At 42.3% G+C, this 16217-nt stretch overlaps 1 long non-coding RNA gene across 4 annotated transcripts in view; it reads left to right on the forward strand.

Moving 5' to 3' along the window:
• Nucleotides 1-15574, forward strand: part of LOC135452402 (uncharacterized) — a 270903-nt gene extending 255329 nt beyond the window's left edge. For 2 of the 4 annotated variants that reach the window (XR_010441603.1, XR_010441606.1), the window contains 4 exons: nucleotides 6773-6856; nucleotides 8489-8624; nucleotides 10314-10406; nucleotides 15200-15574. This is a non-coding gene — a long non-coding RNA (uncharacterized LOC135452402). The remainder of the gene's footprint in view (nucleotides 1-6772; nucleotides 6857-8488; nucleotides 8625-10313; nucleotides 10407-15199) is intronic. The other 2 variants (XR_010441604.1, XR_010441605.1) reach the window with 1 other exon arrangement.
• Nucleotides 15575-16217: the final 643 nt, after the last annotated feature.

Raw genomic sequence — 16217 nt, forward strand, 5'->3', positions numbered from 1 at the left:
ATTTCTTGAGGGTTTTAGCTGGAGAATTTGTCTTTCACATCATGTCTTTAAACATCTGCAAAAGGCAACAGAATCTTTATTATGCTGCTAACTTGAAAAAAGGCGCAATGCACAGTCCTGAGTCCTTAAAAGATGGTTTTTAATGGGACTGACAGATGAGAAATATCCAACTCTAATGTTTTCCTTCAGTAGAAATTCACCCCTTGACCTTATGGCTCCAGAGTATGGCTGCTGCCTTCTGAAAAAGAACATTTCCTTCCATTCAGATGTGCTTTCCATGGTTTTGTTGTTTTGTTTTTCCATATTGCTCAGTTATCTGCTTTAGGGGAAGGTTTCAACATCGGGATTCAAGCAAAAATAAGAATATAAATATTGCAAGAGCACTTGTGCTAGGTCTGCTTTATGGCACTTGTGCTTCCAACCCTCTTTTAATTTCCTCAGCTGGATATTTTTCTTCTTCCTCACAAAAATCAAAGCTGCCTTTTCTTTTAAATGGATTTTGAAGGAGTGGTGTAATTCAGTTTTCCTATCCTTTGGCTTTAGTTTTGTTTATTTGCAGAAAATACAGACTGGGACCATTGCTCAGGGCTGCCCAGGTTGGCCCTTCTACCTTACAAAATAACCTTTTTAAGAAGAATCCAATCCTTCTTTTGGTTTCCTGGTTTGCTTCAGATTCAGGTTGGAGGGGGGCAAGGTTTGATGGTGGGGTTTTGTATTTGGCTTCTATTGTATTTCAGTTGTCGAAGCTTTTTTTCCCTCCTCCTTCTTTTGCTCTTTCTTTTTTCCCTTTTTTTTATTTTTCCTCCCTGAAGGGTTTTCTCTGGGAAAAGTTTTCTGGGCTTCCATCCAGCCAGTGTCACAATTCACAGCTGTACTGTTTGATTCAAGTGCTTCAAGCTGCCAGTGAGGTAGAGCCAAATGAGATTAAGGGGTTTTTTATTAAAGCAAGCGCCCGCATGTGCTGCCACGGCCGAGGCTACGTCAGGAACCCCAATTCCTGCAGACCTGCAGTTCTCAAATAAAATATTTATGCCAGGCTGAAACCTGACCTAGATATGCTCATGTGGGAGGAGCTTTGCAAAGGAATGGTTTGGCTTTTTTATTAAATTGCATCTTCCAGGAAGGAAAATGTACTGATTTCTGGATAAGCAGCTAAAATAAAATGATAAAAATAGAGATTTAGGTATGTATGTTTAAAACAGCAGCAGGCATAAACCAAACAGATCTTTTAAATGATGGATTTTAAGGGAAGGCAGCAAGAGATTTATCTGTTAGCTGCCTTCTCTGGCACATGATGGATTTGAGCCCTCCATGCTGGTCAAACTGGGACATTTCCAGCACTGCCCATCCATTCTGCCCACTCCACCCCAAATGTCTCCTCTGGGGCACAGCCACAATGCCCAGACATTTATTTTACTTCTTCTGTTGGGATAAACCATGCAGAGTTAGTGATGAGAAACTAAATACCACTGTTACTTTTATTGTGGGTGTGAGCCAAATTCTGAACCCACATCTTCAGAGGGAAATGCATTTTTAAGCTCCCTTTCCTTTTGAAAAGCACCAAAATTAAACCAGTTCTTTTTATACTGATTCTTATCTTTTGTGTCAACATTTCTGCAGATAAATGAATTGATATTTTAAACACAGGCATACAAGTGTCAATGGAAAACATGATGTGCTGTAGTAGGGCTGATCAAAAATGTTTAAAAACAAAATAAGGAAGAAAATTAGAAGCTTTAAAGAAAAAAAAAAAAGAAACAACACCACTTTAATCTTTTTTTTTTTTTCCCATAACTTTGAGCCAGCTATAAAGAGGGTTTTGAAGGTTATTGACATTACAAAATTTGGAATTCTCAGACAGAAGTGGCTTTTTGCAATATTAGATCACCTATTTTTTCTGTCCATTTTGCCCCGCTGGGTTACTGAGCATGTTATAGAATCATAGAATAATATGTAGCCACTCCACCTTGTCCTGTCCTTCCATCCCTTGTCCCCAGTCCCTCTCCAGCTCTCCTGGAGCCCCTTTAGGCCCTGGAAGGGGCTCTGAGATGTCTCTGGAGCTTTTTCCCCCCAGGTGAGCACCCCCAGCTCTCCTAGCCCGGATCATCTCTGTGTTCTCCTCTGGACTCTCTCCAGCAGATCCAAGGTCTTTTCCCTCAGAGCTGCTCCCCATCCATCCTCTTCCCAAATCCTGTATTTGGGATTATCCTGACCCACATGCAGGGATATCCACATCCCCATCTCTGCTGCTCACAAAACCTCAGCTGTGTTAGACACTGAAGTGCTGAGAGATTGCTGAAGTCTACAAGACTCTGAAATCAAAGGCAGCAACATTAATATTCTGTGCAAATGTGAAGAAGCCATGAAAGCTTTGTTTGTTGCTAAAGAAACCAACTAAATCAAACAAGTTGAAGAAAACAAAGACTTGTATAATTGTTTTAATTAAAACTGCCACTTATTCCAGAAAAAAAAATGCAGCACAGTCGTGCTCTCCAAGCATTTCTTGCTTAGACTTGCATGCTCAAAATCTGTGTATAATAAGTGAAATAAAACATTGCCAGCCATTTTCCAGCCCTGTTCGACACAAAAGCTCCAAAACAAATTGCAAGAAACCCATGCAAAACTTTGTGATGTTTACTTCATATTTTATCCCAGAGGAATTTATGGAACTTGCCATTCAACTGTGAAAGCATGTTATCTCAAATTATGTGCAACTCTCCCTAAATCTTCAAAGAGCATCATGGCAGTTGGCCATCAAACTCACTGTGACTTTAGACATTCAAAAACAGCATAAATGCCAGGATCTGGCTGCCCTGTGTGGTTATTTTGGGTTTGGGCCCTCCATGCATTCAGCCTCTGGTAAAAGCCATGAGATTGCTTTGCCTTTCACAAGCTGCTTATCCCCTTCACCTTCCCACTCCACAAGGTTGTTTTGGCATCTCAAAATAAGTCAGATACAGAAGGAATCCTGCTAGTTTCTCAGCTCCTGCAACCAAGCCCCTGTTTTTTTAATGTAAGTATGAGAGATATAAATATATCTTAATTTTAATTGAAGGAGCATGTCTGACCTTTCTGCAAAATACTGTCACTTGAGGTTCCTGTATTTCTTCTTTAAAATATTCATTAGGCTTTTAAGCATGCAAGTTCAGCTTAAATTTGAAATATTTTGCCTTCCTCAAGTACAGAGTTGCTTCCACTGCAGAATTTGGTCCCACATTGGTTCATCACTGTTGGTGTATGAACCCAGCATGTTGTCACTGTGTGACAAAGAGATTGTTATAAAATCTGAACCACACTTGCCTTCCCCTCTCAAATAATCTGTTCAGATACTGCAGTTTGGCTTGAACCTGTCTTTTATCTCCTTTTCTCAGCACTCTAGGAGCTCTTTATCTCCACCAATTCTTACATTTGTATACAGGAGTGTTGGGAACCATTTTTTGTATATATCAATTTGTTATGTCATTTCAAAGATCTTATTTTTCTCCATGCTTCCTAAGCATTTTTAAACTTGAGAGAAGAGGGGGTGACTATTAGAAACATCCTACAGGAAGCCATAATTTATCATCAAAATACTTGCAAATTTCTTCTGAACATGTTACGTTGAGCTTTCTGGAGACTGCAAAGATTATAGTAACGGCATTTTTTGTCTTTTCTTTCTTTTTTTCTTTTTTTTTTTCCAGTGGCTGGATGACTGAAATAATTTCAAGTCTATTTTTTTTTACTAGAACCTGATCACCACCTGTTTGAGTGAAGAGACTGAGGACTGTTTGAAAGTAATGCCTTTGGCAACACATACACTTTGCTCAGTCTCTCTCACATCTTCATTTTATCATATAAAAGGCTTTTCCAAGTGGTGCCTGAGAACAGTAAAGACCTCATTAGGAGCTGAAAACTGTTGGGGATTTCAATGTTGATAATGAAAATCTTATTTATGGAATTGCTGAATACGCACATAAAGTCTAAAAAGCAATAGCCTAATAGATGAAATAATAGTCCAAGGGAAAAGGAGGAATGTAATCACACCATTCCTATTTTCTAATGGCCATTTCCTTGCTTAGTCATGTTGAAAGAGAGTCAGGGAACTGGAAGGTGCAGCTGTTTCTGGCATCTTCCAGGCTGGTTTCAGGACTCACATAATTTTCCTGTCCAGTTAATATTTTGGTAGTAAGCAAAAGGTGTGATCTGTCAGAGATTGCTGAAGATCTGCAAATATTCTTCTGCCTTTAGGCTCAGGTAAGAAAAGGTGTGAACCCCCATCAGAGAAAGAAGAAAAAGATAAGTATGGATGAGGAAACTCCCATTGTTTTCTAAAACAGGGGTGTAAATACATGGTAATTAAATATTGAGTAAATGCAGCTTTTCTGTGACTAAACAAATCAGATGCATGCAAAGCCAGGACATGTTTATCAGGGAAATGTGTGTTGTAAGGGAATAATGGCTGTACAGCTTCCTAACTCTACTTCATTGCATGCATTTATTCCACTGAAATTGGTAATCATGTCAGAATAGAGCTAGTTAAATATGATGGGAAATAAGGGCCTTTAATACAAGCCTCTGTGCCTGTCTGTCCTTTTGTATGGCACCTCCTAACACAGTGTCTGAGTGCAGAGTTCTTCACCCTCATCTGATTTAAAATGGAATGGATGTGGTGGAGACCTCTGGTCCAGAGCAAACTGCCCGAGATGAATCAGCTGCTCAGGTTGGCCTCACAGAAATGATAACGGGGTTCTGTGCTCACATCTGAGTTATTTAAACTGCCTGATTTGCTCCTTGGACATGAATGGGCCGAGTGCTCTGTCTCAGCCCCTGGTGCAGGAGGGGTCAGCCTTTGGAAAGCTGGATCAGGGCAGAGCAGCCCTGGAGCCCCTGGGAGCCTTCCCAGATCCCATCTCAAAGTGCTGGGTCCTGGGATCGATGCTTTGGGTTTGATCTCCCCTCCTCCAGTCTCGGGTTTTGGTTGATAATTGCTGCCCCGAGATGTGCAGGGTGTCTCTGTTTTGGCCCACACAGCTGAAGAACGAGTCTGGACTCTTCACTTTTCAGTCTTGAGGTTGTTTATTAATTCTTATCTATAAAATTTTCTTTCTGCCCAGCCGAGGTCTGCTCAGCAGGGCAGCCACAGGCACTCTGTGTTGTCCTTTTATACTACAAACTACGTATAACATATTTACACTTAATTCCCAATACCTATCACCTATGTTAGACAGTGCACTTCTACTCTAAACCAATCCCAAAGTGCCAACATCACTGCAGAAAATGGAGAACAAGAAGAAGAAGAAGAAAGGCTGGCCACGCCTAGATTCCTCCATCTTGTCCCCATAACCCCCACACCAAAAATCCTGAAATCTACATTTTCACTCTGTGATAATTTTATTATTACACCATTTAAACCTCTGTGACTTTCAGGTCCTCATACAAAGCTGGCAGCTTGCTCCAGGGGTCAAAATCAAATCCCCAGGTGCTCTGGGCTGTGTGCCAGGGTCTCTGAGCCCCCCAACGGGGTCCTTGGTAACTCTGGACACCCAAAGGGATGCACTGAGTTCTGACACTCAGGGAGGCTGGGGATGGCTCACATGCTAGGAGCACATGCTGCTGGTGGTGGTGCATCCTGAGGGAGGAGGGCTGAGGACTTCTCAGGAGGCAGCTTTTCATCAGCGAGCGCAGGCTTGGATGAATTGGAAAGATTTCTCTGGACTACAGCAATTTTGGTGAAATTGCTGAGAAGCAGCATTATCAGGCAAGGACACTTTTAATTCAGTAAAGATAGAATGCTTCAGCTGACTTTTGTTTGATTCTGTTGTGAATTCTAACTCACTATTGTGCACACCTTGAAGCCATTAAGGCAAAATGAAGAATTCAAATAGGATCAAGATTAAATGTTTTCTACTGTCCCAAACAAAGCATAATTCAATTAAAGTACCTTTGATGATCACTACACTGCAGCAATTTCATTTTTGAGATATAGCTCATCATTTAGATTAATACTCCTGCTTGAAAGAAAAGCAAATTTTGGCATGCTGATGTTTCCTGCAGACCCAGCAGCCCATGAGAGGGACTGGAAAATTCAGACTGAGAGCATCTCTCTTCCCTTTCTCCAGGTCCTCTCTTTGATGCAGGACCATGGCAGGAGGGAGAGGAGGGAGAAAGATAAGAATTGGGTTTATCATCTATAAATAGAGATAGCCCTTCACACTCACTTCCTTGAGAAGTCGTGGAGCACCAGGGGAAAGAGGAACAAAATAAATCTGAGAGAGGCTGGGAAAGCTCTGTACATTTCAGGAATGTTCAGAGGCAAAGTTAACTCTGGCAGCCCACGTTCTTTAAAAAGACACCATCAATTAGTTTCTCAAGTTTGATTCTGTCCTGTATCTACCAGCTGGAAAGTTTGTTGGGCAATAAGCATAAGTGGGTTGTAGAATATAAATCATTGCCCCTGACACCCAGGGAAAGCATCACTTGTTTTATACTGACGTGGTTGTGGTTACTGCAGATTGCTTGTGCAGAATCTTGGGCAGGATCAGCAGCTTGGTTCAGGCACAGATTTTTAGATTATGGGAGTTAGAAGCTGAAAGAAATTGTTAGGAAGTTTAGCAAAGAAAGGCTGTGATCACACTTTGACCTAAAATGGAATTAAACTGTCCACTGCTAAGAGACCCAGTAGCAAACCTGCCAACATTACTCAAAAATATTTTTTAAATTGTTTTATATGGACTGTGCTACATTGGATTTCTTCCTGCTTGGTTTTTTTCTGTTTGCTTTTTTTTCCCCATAGGTGAAGAAGATGTGGAAAATAGACCATACATGGAAATCTGTGAATCCTATGCTGGCATCTGCCTAAAGGATCATTTTCTGGGAGGTAGGAAAATGGGCCATTGCTGGTGTTGATTAAAAACAGTCTTATGGTTAAAAAAAAAAAAGATAACAAAAATCCTGTCCTCTAAACCAACAAGCAAGTGACACCCAAGCCAGGAAGCTCAAAATCAACAAAATAAACCTTATTCCAAAAGCTGGATTTGGTTTTTAATTGACTGATTTCCTACCAATAAGAGGACATTTCAGGCTGGTGGGCCCGATGAGAGGTCCTTGAAAGCCCAAACTGAACAAGCATGTGAAATATTTAAGGCCACATTTTTATATTTATTAAAAACAGCCTAAATAATTAAACTAGTTGATTCACTGGTGGCTTTCAGGCTCATGCCCAGAGTGAAAGGTCATGACCTGACATACCAGGGCCCCACTTGGTACTGATGATTGACAGGAAAAGGAAATAAGTTGATATCTTTCACGTGGGAATCACAGCTTGTAGCAACTATGAGCAAGTGGGCTATTTGGACTTTGTGGGAAAACTTAATTGTGTTATTATTCAAAATCTTCGTTCCCAAAGTTGGTTCAATGGTGATTTATTTACTTATGTGATAAAACAGCTGTGTACTGTAATAAAATACAGGTCACTTGCTGATGTTTAATGCACAAAAGTGAAGATATGTTTGGTTTCTTTTGCTTTGAACTTACAATCAAGCTAGGCAGCAGGGATGGCTTTGAATTATTAGGAATTTTCTGTTAGTGTATTGGAAATATTCAATGTTCTCATCATAGTATATATTTTTCAGTGCTTGGTTATGGAGAAGGAGGAAGGCACCATACACTGAAATATGAGTGCCTCTCCACCATATGCTTTCATTATTTCTTTATAATGATAAAAAGGGGCTGCATTCAGTGCCAGACAATGTCATGGCCCCAGAGATTTCAGTGGCCTGCAGAAGAAAGGAGAAAAAAGCATTTATGATATGAATGAGGATTTGAAATGGCTTTTTAAAAAAAGGCCTAAGATCCACTTTCACCCTAAATTCTGAAATCACTTGAAAGATGTCTAGATGCAGGGTTTGAAGAATAGCAACTTTCCACCAGCCTCTGTTTTAAATGCAGGATGGCTGCCATCTTCACCAGGCTTTGTTAGGAGGTCAGATAATTGTACCAAGCAATAGGTCACAGCCTAACTTCACGTTCTGTGTGATTTGTTCTAGCAGTGAGCCCTGTCATCTTGATCCAGAGGGCATTTTCTGTGCCCCAGTCATTTACAAGTCAGCCAAGGGATGCACTCTGGTTTGTCACTCGAAGTTCAGTGGGTTTTGTGTGAGCTGCCCTGTCTTTGTGCCTTTCTGCTCCTTCCCCAAAGTGTGGGCATGACATGAGCTGGGCCAGGCTGCAGGGCCAGGCCACACTCCAGGGATTTTGTGGCCTTTTCCAGAAATTCCATGCACTGCCAGCTCCTTCATCCCTGTGTCTATTGGATGATAACAGCCCATTAAAATTCCCACAGAGTCAAAAAGTAGTTTTACCCCAGAGCAGGCCATGGTGGGGAAGGTTTGCACATTTCAGCTCAGTGTGACACCACATTCTGGGTGATAAAGCAGGCAGTGCTGGCATTTCCCTCAGAATATCTCCACTTCTTTTCTGAGCCTTTCCTCATATCTTATTCTTGATTCAGAGCAAAGCAGCTCTGCTTGGGAAGCTCTGGAAACTCTGCCACTTGTACCACAATCACCAGGAGAACTTTAAGCCTTAAAATAATCTGATTCTACCACCAGTTACACAGCAAATCAAGATAAAAGTTGCTTCACAGAGTAAGTAAGAGCTGGTGGCATTTCTTTTTCATTTTTTTGGATGTTATTCCTTCATATTCAACATCTGGCAATAGTGCACGATATTTCACCAAGAGCACAGACTTCAGATCCTGTCACAGGAGTGCAGGTCTGTGATAAGTAAATCATCATCACTGGCTGAGCTAGGAAATCAAGGAAAATGGGTCCAGGGGCAAAAACATGCTCAAAATTGAAAACCTTTCTGCAGCAATACCAACCTACTTCCTCTGAACATTTGAGCAGAAGGGGGAGGTACTCAGCTCTCTCAGTACTTTTTGTCCATCCTTGTCCTGAAAGGAAAGGGCTATTCTTAACCCAAATCCAGCCAATTTCTGGAATTTATTCACTTACAGAATGGAGATACAACAAACTGGAGAGCAGCTATCACCAGAGCTGTCTATAAAGCAGCAGCTGCAGATATGTGGAAACTTGTCCCCTGTGTTAGAGGCCACAGTGTGACCTTGCATGGCCCATGGAAGTGTTTAAAAACCACGATGACACTGGGTTCTGACTGACTGTGTCTAGATGGAGCCTGAACATCAAGAGGAGAAGGGCTCTGTGTCCCGTGCCAATTCTCTGATCTCTCCACTGCTCTCCTCCTCCCCACCTCCAGGCTCTGTGTCTCAGCAGCTCCCTGAAGTGAGCACCATGACATGAATCTGGAAGGGAAGAAGCCCACAACTCTTCGGAAAAGAGCAGTTATTCTTAGCTTTGTTTTGCTGATGTTTTTCTTTCTTTTCCCCCCTTTTTTTTTTTTTTTTTTAAGAAAACAGAAAGCCTGCCAAAATTTGGGCTCTTTGATGTGCTTTGGAAAGAAAAACAATGCTATCTATCCAAGTCCTCTGAAAGGAACAAAAATATGTCATTTTCAGGCATGAATTACTTGAGGAGAACAATCAATACATTTCACAATTAAAGATGGTCAAAAGTTTTTTCATATTTTTCTGGAAATTGTTTATTAAGAAAATTTCTAAGACATTTGCCTGTTTCAGTTAAACTTTTTGGGGAAGATTTATTAATTACAAGGTAGGTAGGGGAGAAAAGGAAGGAAAGGGAAGAAAGAGGAAGACACTCATATTTCTGTAGAATATTCAATAATCTAATAATACCCAGGGGGGGCTGTGCAAGACCCCATCCAAGCTTTTCTTCTCTTGGTTTGGATTGAGTAGGTGAACCTGCCTCATCCATTTTATTCATCCTACTTTGGGATGAGCAAAACAGTTAGGTCATAAAAGCAGGATCTGTTCTGTCCTGTTTGTTTGTTGATTCAGCTCTCAGTGGACATTTTGCTTTATAAAACTCTTATAAATGAGACACTGACTGCATTGTCTCATACTTAGGAAATTTTCTTTAGATGGAAGCATCCCAGGTTGGAATCTTTGGCAAGTAAATGTAGGGAAGCTTTTGAAGCTGCAGTTTTGGAAGTCATAACCTAATAACTGAACTTCTGTTTGCCCTCTATTTTTAAGTTTTCTCCTCCATCACCCCAGCAAATTTTGAAAGAGCTGATTTATGCAATGAGAATTTTTGACATTTTTATTAAGTCCAGGCATTTAATAAAGACGTTCTTTCCTCAATATGATTAAACTGAGGTAGAGAAGGCCTTGTGCTATTTCTCTCTTCTTATTGAAGTATTTAACAGATTTTCTTCTTTTTTCCTTTCATTGACAGGGCCTGTTACATCATTTCCATGATCTGCTCTCACTTTCCACTGCAATGGCTGCATGGGAAATGCCTCTGCTTCTACAACTGAGCTTTAAAGAGGTTTGTATCTATTACTACTATTCTTGGTCCAGTGTTTTCAAGAAAAAGAAGAGAAAAGAGAAAAACAGAGTACAAGTTAGACATGGACTGCAAAGGACGGGGACTGTTTCTTGAGGTTGGTATGAAGGTGTTTGTTCTCTCATTGCCTGTGCTGCACTTGCTCCATGGATTGGGCTGGTTTAATTGGAAAGATCAAGGAAATCTAAAATGGATTGGAAGGGAGCTTAAAGATCATCTCTCATTCCAAGCCATGGAAGGAAACATCACTCCTTACCTCAAACTCCAACTACTTAACTCTGAGAAATATAACAAAGCCTGGCTTTCAGAGGAAACACGTGTATTTCTTTAAGGTTTCTTAGTTTGACTTTGGATATCCAAAAATTTGAGACTTCTACAATATCTAATCACCCTGTGAAAGTCCAGGCCAGGATTTCAGACTTTGAGGATAGCAAGCAAATGCCTTAAATTAGAGGTTTCAATTAGAGAATATTAAATTCTCTTCTGTAACAAGAGATGTTTTAGGAGAAATGGGAATAGCCAGGTGGGAGTAATTGGTTTTGGAAGAGCTGAATGTGGGAGCTCTGCCCAGCACTTTCTTTTATTACAGCTGTTTTCCTTCCACAGCTCAGGAAAACTCATATTCATGCACAGCCTTACACTTCACTGGGATTCCCTGACTTGGAGACTGTCAGCACTGGCTTATTATACAAGCTCTTTGTTTTATCCTACACAATGCATCTCGCCATACACAATTTGGCCTCTTAACCTGCCGTGAAATATTTCAAGGGCTTGTTGCTGGAAGGCCTCGCCTTTCCTGGCTGTGATTTGTGCATTTCCCTGACAGCTTCTAACGGCTCGTGGTGGGTTGCAGCACAATGAACTCACGCTGCAGAGCAGCACACTGAAAAAGATCTTTCAAATTATTGTTCCGGTGCAAAAGGTGCCCAATCACCTTCCACCTGCGGATTAGCTGGTTGCTATAGGAACACACTGTAGCTTTTCAGTGCTGTGCTGCTGTAGTGCCCAGATTACTGACTCTGACAAACACAATGGGGGGAAAGAATCGCGGGTTATTAGCGCTGCTGCTGATGATGTGGTGTTATAAACCAGGGGTGGCACGGAGAGGATGAATAGAGCAGGAGCCTTGGAACCCCAAGGACGGGAGGAGGAGAGGGAGCAGAGTGGAGTGGAGCTAGAGTCATCGCCACGGAAATGTTCTCTTTGATCTCCTTCTCCCCTCTGAATAGGTATTTTCATAATGTGATGCCAAATGCAAGCAATGCTGTAACTGATGGCAGAGCCACTGGTCATGTCTTTATCTTAGTAGGGGGCTGCTCCTCCTCTCTTCCCTTTTCTTCCAGTGAGTGCTGAAATCTGAACCTTTTCATTCCTGCAGGATTAACTCTGACCAAGGTCAGAGCAGCTCGTCACCAATATTCATCATGGGTGAGTCAGGCCTCCCTGGGAAATATCACCTGAAACATCCACCTACACAGGGCTTTACTGGGGAATTTTGCAGCGTCAGAAATGGGGAGTGAGCAGCTGAGATCAGGCCTCTGTCTGCTTTGGTGGCCATGACTGAGGCTCAGGAGTTTGTGCTGCTGAGCACCCTCCTGCAGAGCGAGCTGCCTGTGTGTCTCATAGGGGAGAAATAACTGCTTGCAGCTCTGATTTGTAGATGGTCTAAAAATTCCCAGCTTTGCTACCACTTGTGCTTGGGCAGGGTGAAGCGAAGGAATAAAATATATACTTGTCCATTGCCTGTGTGCCTTGAGCAAAACAAGCTGTGTTTAGTCACAAGTTCACCAGATGGTACTCTGGGGGTTATTGCTGTTATATTACATTACTGCAATATATTAGACAGGGCACAGTGATTCATTCCCTCTCCTCAGTGCTTTTGGAGGCAGTTTCCCTCCCGATGGAAGCTCGGCTGACCCTGCTGCTCGTGACCCTTGGGACCCCTGTGGGCTCCTGTTGAAGCACCAAACACCAGAGGCAGCACCAAACCTTGCACAAGGCCTGGCTTGCGCTCTGAGAGGTGGCTCCACTTTCTGATTTGAGACAGCTGATTTGGGACATCGTTTTTTTTCAGCCCTGGCTGCCTCCTCCCTCCTGCCCTGCTCCAGCTCTGCTTGTTTTGCCTCCTCACTGGGGTCTCCCTGACCTTGCAATTGGACCCGTGTGACCCTCCAAGCAGGGACATGGCCTTGCTCAACCCCTTGTTTGCAAAATGCACTGAAATACAGAGTTTGCACTGTACTTTAGAGCCCAAGGACTATCAAAACACCACAGAGAGGTATTGTTTTCCTCCACTTCTGTTACTCTGTAGGCTGAAACCCTCAGCCCAGTGAATTATGTGCTGGCTGACACCTAAGAACCCATCCTGGGTCGGTGCCACATGTGCATGCAGGGCATAGGTGCTGCTGTTGGTCAGCTGGACAGCCCCTGGGACCATCTGCCACCCCTCTCTGGCCTCCCTGTCTCACCATTATGTTCACTGACCAGCTGCCTTTCCACATTGCCCTTGACAAAGCTCCCAAGCCACAGCCACCCCTTGCTGAGAGAGGAGACAAAGAAATGCCACAGCCCCTGGCTGTCCCCGTGGCCTTGAGCTTCTGATCCCAGATCCTTGTGCTCCCCAGCCCTGCCCTCGTGGTGCCAGGACACTGACTTGTGCTTTCCCCTAGCCACAAGCTCAGGATCACAATTTACTTCAGTTTTGCCCGAGGCATCTGAAAGAGTGATGGAAAAGTTTGGTCGGGGCATGCTTGGAGCAGAATTTCACTGCAGGTGTTACTGTAATTTCAGGCAACTTGAAAACTGCAAATTGGGCCCTCTGTCCCTTAGATTATGCTTTTCATTTTATGATCCTCTGGTGGAAAATTAATTTCCTAGGCTGAGCTCCTGTCTGCAAATTTAGAGGGACAGAACACACGCTGCCTCTTCAGTTTTAAGTGGCTTTAAATGGGAGCATAGAAAGGGAATTGAGAGGGACACCTAACCAGGGAAGTATGGAAACCCAGCTCCAATAAAGGGATGGGAAAACCTTCCATCACCATCTTCATAGGTATGCATGACCTTAGCAGAGCTCAGGAGTGCTGTGGGAACAGCAGTGCAACACTCCTGTTATGCCTTATTTTTTTATCAACAATGTTCTCCTCCACTTTGACGTCAGCCCCGAGATTGCTGGCTGTGATGCTCTGCACCTTTCATATTTTCTTTCCAGTCATAATATTGCTTCAGTCGTAACCTCAGCACTTTGAGGAATAATTGTCCCTGACAAGGGGGTGAATCACTGGCAGAGAGTTGATAAGCATTACATACAGATGACAGAAGTCAGGACATATCGGATTACTGCTGTGAATATAATAAAAGAGAGCCTAAACACTTTGGCAGCTCAAAGACAAGCCATTTCATAACTCTCTAGTGGGGCTATTATCTTCCATTTACTGCCACTGATAACCAGGTTGCAACTGTCTCCCTAGGATCTAGTTACAATTCACTTAACACTTAGAGGACCAGACATATTGGAGGACACTCAGATGAGGATAATTTCTTAAAGATCATTTATTTTTAAATTTTTTATCTTCCCTGCTTCCCCTCTTTATAGTGCGATAAGAACCTAAATCAGGAAGCTTTGAACTTCTTTGGGGAAAGGAGAGTTCATGGTCATCTTCCCTTTAATCTTTCACTCCTGAGTTTCTTTTGAAGCCAGTTGTTCATCTCCAGCTGGATAAGTGACAAGCAGGTTTCCACCTCTGCTACTCTTGTCACGCAGACCTAAAAGCTTGTTCTGATACTGACTCCATTAGGTTTGCACGTGGGTGTTGTGTTTTCATTTTTGCAGCCAGGAAGGGGCACCTGAGCTTACAAATCAGGGGGTGTTGGTGTGTATCAGTAACAGATAATTCACAGCAGTGCCAATTACAATCCGCACTGGTGGAGGCTGGATACAGATGATATTTATATGCACTGTGTGAGATTTTGTTTCTAAACCTCGCTGAGGAGTTTAACACTTCATGCTCCTAAATGTCAAAGTTCTCTCTTTCAGGCTAAAGAGAAAAGGAATTATTTGGCTGTGGCAGAAATCTGGTAAATCAGCAGTGACTCTCCTTACTAGCCAGCACACCAGTGACAAATATATATTAATCTCAGGGATTAACCCTTCTGTGTTAAGGGAAACTCTGTATTCTGCAGAACTTTGCTCTTGTATCCATACCATGATCAGCAAAGGTAAACTCTGCTCAGCTTTCAGTGTCTGAGGTGTTTGCAGATGCAGGCCAAAAGTTGATTCACCCTTTTTCAGGTTGAAGAATGAAGCATTTTTCTGTAAGTTTGGCCACATAAATCCACTCCAGGCTACCAGAGCCCCCTTCCCAGCCCCTGGGGGAGAAGTATCTTGGCCAAAGGTGGATCAGGAAGATGGGAGGATGAAATCTCAGTGCTGTTGGCAACTCAGAGGTTGTGCATTCATAAATTAACCCCTTATCCCATGCACAAATGTTCTCCTTACATTCCCATCACTGGAAGCTCTGCAAAGAAGCCTCTCTCTGTGTCTGAAGGGGCAGATTTGGTGATCTAGAAACTAAAATATCCTTCTGTTACTTACTGCTTTAACCCACAGTGCAGACTTTACGTCTCAGCTGGCCAAAAAAAGGTCCTTACTGCTTTATGTAAACCACCACAAATCTGTTTGGGAGAGAAATTGTTGCAGGCGTTCTTAAACTACAAACAATAAGCAATGCTTAATTGCCTTTTCCTTATGCTTTGCATCTCTGCTTGATTTTTCACAGCACAAGTCCTCTTCTGCTACAAGGAACCTGTAAAGAGCAACAGCAATTAAGGAGGGAGGAAAGAAGCTGAAACAGTAATTCCAAATGGTTTTCTCCTCAGGACTTCTGGATCCCACCACTGACTTTCCAGCAGGCCAAGGCAGGTGAATCCCTGTGTGCCCTGGTTTATCCATCTATAACATAAACATGGTCAGCTTTACCTGCTCCACCACTTTGTCACGTGGTGCACCCAAGAAATATCTGTGAATTGCTGTAAGATTCTGAGACCAAGGGAAGGCTGGAAGTGCCAAGTGTTGTTGTTGTTATTGTATTAACAATGTTGGCTGTTTTCACTGTTCATATGGTAGCCTGGCTGGAATTGGGCAGGAAGCCCAATAATACCAACAACCAACAAGAAACTAAAATAAAATGTTTTACTTAATGAGAGCCTCTGTTTAATCAGAAGCCTGTGTAATTATGTCACAGAGGGCTAAGGATCTAATGTTTTCCTAATACATTTGCTTTTAAAGGGACGATTAACCCAGCATATTTCAAGATGATAAGCTGCTTCTTTGTTCAGTTCCAGTTATTTTTTTTTCTGCATTCCCTGGTGAGTCCAGAGAGAACCTGAGAGTCAGAGGATTTTTCTTAATTGCGCCATAACTATCTTGTATGTCTGATGCTGGAGCATTTTCTAAAGACACAGGTTATTAGTCCTGGGTTGGATGGGTTTGCAAGAGAATTCAGATGCTGAATTTATTCTGGTTTGGCTCCTCTGAGGCATGGCATACATTACAGAAAGCCCTCAGTATTCCTGCCTAAAACAGTCAATATTCTTAGCAAGCAATTTGATCAGGAAGAAGGAATAAAATTATACCTTACCTTGAAACAAGTAAATCTTGATTTAAGTATTAAAGATTGGTTTTGGCTTACTTTTAAGTGTTATGTTTCTGCACACATTTTGCAAGATTTGTGCACATGTCTGTCAAGTCAGTTCTTTTCATATGTTTTGAGGAGAATAACTAACAAAAAGCTCTTC

Source organism: Zonotrichia leucophrys, chromosome 10, assembly GCF_028769735.1.
Source record: "Zonotrichia leucophrys gambelii isolate GWCS_2022_RI chromosome 10, RI_Zleu_2.0, whole genome shotgun sequence".
NCBI classification, from domain to species: Eukaryota; Metazoa; Chordata; class Aves; order Passeriformes; family Passerellidae; genus Zonotrichia; species Zonotrichia leucophrys.